This window comes from Carex rostrata, chromosome 10 (assembly GCF_964058835.1).
Source record: "Carex rostrata chromosome 10, lpCarRost1.2, whole genome shotgun sequence".
Taxonomy (NCBI): domain Eukaryota; kingdom Viridiplantae; phylum Streptophyta; class Magnoliopsida; order Poales; family Cyperaceae; genus Carex; species Carex rostrata.
Genome location: NC_135927.1, coordinates 620,001 through 625,000, shown reverse-complemented (window position 1 = coordinate 625,000; position 5,000 = coordinate 620,001).

Genomic DNA, 5,000 nt, shown 5'->3' with positions numbered 1-5,000 from the left:
CGGTGGAAATTGGCCCGAAAACAGCCCAGCGGCAAGCGGAAGCGGCTAACGTTGGGCAAAAGTGACCCGAAAACAGTTCAGCGGGGGAAAACTAAGCGGATGCGGCCACGCGTTGGGGAAAACTAAGCGGATACGGCCAAGAGTCGGTGGAAATTGGCCCGAAAACAGTCCAGCGGCAAGCGGAAGCGGCTAACGTTGGGCAAAACTGGCCCGAAAACAGTTCAGCGGGGCAAATTTTTGAAATTTTTTTTGAAATTTTTTTGAATTTTTGAAATTTTTGAAGTTTTTTTGGGTTTTTGGACTTTTTTTGAATTTTTGAATTTTTTGAATTTTTTTGAATTTTTTTGAATTTTTTGAATTTTTTTTGAATTTTTGAAATTTTTTTTTTTTTTTTGAATTTATTTGATTTTATAAATTTTTTGTGATTTTTTGAGATTTTTTTGAATATTTTACATGGGTGATTTTGACTTGGGGGATTTTCAGGGGGTGGTAACCCTGGGCGTGGCTAGAGCCTCAAAATGCATATTCCCCTATAGGGGGGCAAGGTTTTCAAAAATGGGTGCCCCCTCATGTACACGCGCGTGGGTGTACATGGCCCCGTCGGTGCCAGCGTGGGTGGAAAATGGCCCGAAAACAGCCCAGCGGCAAGCGGAAGCGGCTAACGTTGGGCAAAACTGACCCGAAAAGAGTATAGCTTGGAAAATTAAGCGGATGCAGCCAATTGTTGGCGAAAACTAAGCGGATACGGCCAAGTGACGGTGAAAAATGGCCCGAAAACAGTCCAGCGGCAAGCGGAAACGGCTAACGTTGGGCAAAAGTGACCCGAAAACAGTTCAGCTGGGGGAAATTAAGCGGAAGCAGCCAAGCGTTGGGCAAAACCAAGCGGATACGGCCAAGAGTCGGTGGAAAATGGCCCGAAAACAGTCCAGCGGCAAGCGGAAACGGCTAACGTTGGGACAAAGTGACCCGAAAACAGTTCAGCTGGGGAAAATTAAGCGGATGCAGCCAAGCGTTGGGGAAAACTAAGCGGATCCGGCCCAGAGTCGGTGGAAATTGGCCCGAAAACAGTCCAGCGGCAAGCGGAAGCGGCTAACGTTGGGCAAAAGTGACCCGAAAACAGTTCAGCGGGGGAAAACTAAGCGGATGCGGCCACGCGTTGGGGAAAACTAAGCGGATACGGCCAAGTGTTGGGGAAAAATGGCCCGAAAACAGCCCAGCGGCAAGCGGAAGCGGCTAACGTTGGGGAAAAGTGACCCGAAAACAGTTAAGCGGGGGAAAACTAAGCGGATGCGGCCAAGTGTCGGTGGAAATTGGCCCGAAAACAGCCCAGCGGCAAGCGGAAGCGGCTAACGTTGGGCAAAAGTGACCCGAAAACAGTTCAGCGGGGGAAAACTAAGCGGATGCGGCCACGCGTTGGGGAAAACTAAGCGGATACGGCCAAGAGTCGGTGGAAATTGGCCCGAAAACAGTCCAGCGGCAAGCGGAAGCGGCTAACGTTGGGCAAAACTGACCCGAAAACAGTTCAGCGGGGCAAATTTTTGAAATTTTTTTGAAATTTTTTTGAATTTTTGAAATTTTTGAAGTTTTTTTGGGTTTTTGGACTTTTTTTGAATTTTTTGAATTTTTTTGAATTTTTTTGAATTTTTTGAATTTTTTTTGAATTTTTGAAATTTTTTTTTTTTTTTTGAATTTATTTGATTTTATAAATTTTTTGTGATTTTTTGAGATTTTTTTGAATATTTAACATGGGTGATTTTGACTTGGGGGATTTTCAGGGGGTGGTAACCCTGGGCGTGGCTAGAGCCTCAAAATGCATATTCCCCTATAGGGGGGCAAGGTTTTCAAAAATGGGTGCCCCCTCATGTACACGCGCGTGGGTGTACATGGCCCCGTCGGTGCCAGCGTGGGTGGAAAATGGCCCGAAAACAGCCCAGCGGCAAGCGGAAGCGGCTAACGTTGGGCAAAACTGACCCGAAAAGAGTATAGCTTGGAAAATTAAGCGGATGCAGCCAATTGTTGGCGAAAACTAAGCGGATACGGCCAAGTGACGGTGAAAAATGGCCCGAAAACAGTCCAGCGGCAAGCGGAAACGGCTAACGTTGGGCAAAAGTGACCCGAAAACAGTTCAGCTGGGGGAAATTAAGCGGAAGCAGCCAAGCGTTGGGCAAAACCAAGCGGATACGGCCAAGAGTCGGTGGAAAATGGCCCGAAAACAGTCCAGCGGCAAGCGGAAACGGCTAACGTTGGGACAAAGTGACCCGAAAACAGTTCAGCTGGGGAAAATTAAGCGGATGCAGCCAAGCGTTGGGGAAAACTAAGCGGATCCGGCCCAGAGTCGGTGGAAATTGGCCCGAAAACAGTCCAGCGGCAAGCGGAAGCGGCTAACGTTGGGCAAAAGTGACCCGAAAACAGTTCAGCGGGGGAAAACTAAGCGGATGCGGCCACGCGTTGGGGAAAACTAAGCGGATACGGCCAAGTGTTGGGGAAAAATGGCCCGAAAACAGCCCAGCGGCAAGCGGAAGCGGCTAACGTTGGGGAAAAGTGACCCGAAAACAGTTAAGCGGGGGAAAACTAAGCGGATGCGGCCAAGTGTCGGTGGAAATTGGCCCGAAAACAGCCCAGCGGCAAGCGGAAGCGGCTAACGTTGGGCAAAAGTGACCCGAAAACAGTTCAGCGGGGGAAAACTAAGCGGATGCGGCCACGCGTTGGGGAAAACTAAGCGGATACGGCCAAGAGTCGGTGGAAATTGGCCCGAAAACAGTCCAGCGGCAAGCGGAAGCGGCTAACGTTGGGCAAAACTGACCCGAAAACAGTTCAGCGGGGCAAATTTTTGAAATTTTTTTGAAATTTTTTTGAATTTTTGAAATTTTTGAAGTTTTTTTGGGTTTTTGGACTTTTTTTGAATTTTTTGAATTTTTTTGAATTTTTTTGAATTTTTTGAATTTTTTTTGAATTTTTGAAATTTTTTTTTTTTTTTTGAATTTATTTGATTTTATAAATTTTTTGTGATTTTTTGAGATTTTTTTGAATATTTAACATGGGTGATTTTGACTTGGGGGATTTTCAGGGGGTGGTAACCCTGGGCGTGGCTAGAGCCTCAAAATGCATATTCCCCTATAGGGGGGCAAGGTTTTCAAAAATGGGTGCCCCCTCATGTACACGCGCGTGGGTGTACATGGCCCCGTCGGTGCCAGCGTGGGTGGAAAATGGCCCGAAAACAGCCCAGCGGCAAGCGGAAGCGGCTAACGTTGGGCAAAACTGACCCGAAAGCAGTATAGCTTGGAAAATTAAGCGGATGCAGCCAATTGTTGGCGAAAACTAAGCGGATACGGCCAAGTGTCGGTGAAAAATGGCCCGAAAACAGTCCAGCGGCAAGCGGAAACGGCTAACGTAGGGCAAAAGTGACCCGAAAACAGTTCAGCTGGGGGAAATTAAGCGGAAGCAGCCAAGCGTTGGGCAAAACCAAGCGGATACGGCCAAGAGTCGGTGGAAAATGGCCCGAAAACAGTCCAGCGGCAACCGGAAACGGCTAACGTTGGGACAAAGTGACCCGAAAACAGTTCAGCTGGGGAAAATTAAGCGGATGCAGCCAAGCGTTGGGGAAAACTAAGCGGATCCGGCCCAGAGTCGGTGGAAATTGGCCCGAAAACAGTCCAGCGGCAAGCGGAAGCGGCTAACGTTGGGCAAAAGTGACCCGAAAACAGTTCAGCGGGGGAAAACTAAGCGGATGCGGCCACGCGTTGGGGAAAACTAAGCGGATACGGCCAAGTGTCGGTGGAAATTGGCCCGAAAACAGCCCAGCGGCAAGCGGAAGCGGCTAACGTTGGGCAAAAGTGACCCGAAAACAGTTAAGCGGGGGAAAACTAAGCGGATGCGGCCACGCGTTGGGGAAAACTAAGCGGATACGGCCAAGTGTTGGGGAAAAATGGCCCGAAAACAGCCCAGCGGCAAGCGGAAGCGGCTAACGTTGGGGAAAAGTGACCCGAAAACAGTTAAGCGGGGGAAAACTAAGCGGATGCGGCCACGCGTTGGGGAAAACTAAGCGGATGCGGCCAAGTGTCGGTGGAAATTGGCCCGAAAACAGCCCAGCGGCAAGCGGAAGCGGCTAACGTTGGGCAAAAGTGACCCGAAAACAGTTCAGCGGGGGAAAACTAAGCGGATGCGGCCACGCGTTGGGGAAAACTAAGCGGATACGGCCAAGAGTCGGTGGAAATTGGCCCGAAAACAGCCCAGCGGCAAGCGGAAGCGGCTAACGTTGGGCAAAACTGACCCGAAAACAGTTCAGCGGGGGAAAACTAAGCGGATGCGGCCACGCGTTGGGGAAAACTAAGCGGATGCGGCCAAGAGTCGGTGGAAATTGGCCCGAAAACAGCCCAGCGGCAAGCGGAAGCGGCTAACGTTGGGCAAAACTGACCCGAAAACAGTTCAGCGGGGGAAAACTAAGCGGATGCGGCCACGCGTTGGGGAAAACTAAGCGGATACGGCTAAGAGTCGGGGAAAAATGGCCCGAAAACAGCCCAGCGGCAAGCGGAAGCGGCTAACGTTGGGCAAAAGTGACCCGAAAACAGTTCAGCGGGGGAAAACTAAGCGGATGCGGCCACGCGTTGGGGAAAACTAAGCGGATACGGCCAAGGGTCGGTGAAAAAGGGCCCGAAAACAGTCCAGCGGCAAGCGGAAGCCGCTAACGTTGGGCAAAAGTGACCCGAAAACAGTCCAGCGGGGGAAAACTAAGCGGATGCGGCCAAGCGTTGGGGAAAACTAAGCGGATACGGCCAAGCGTCGGTGAAAAAGGCCCGAAAACAGTCCAGCGGCAAGCCGAAGCGGCTAACGTTGGGCAAAAATGGCCAAAAGCGATGGAGCAGGGCGGTCTGAATCTATGCATCCACATAAAATGGGGGGTAAACCTGGGGGATTTCCAGGGGGTGGTAACCCTGGGCGTGGCTGGAGACCCAAAATGCATATTCCCCTATAGGGGGGAAGGATTTTTGGAAGAGGCAGCC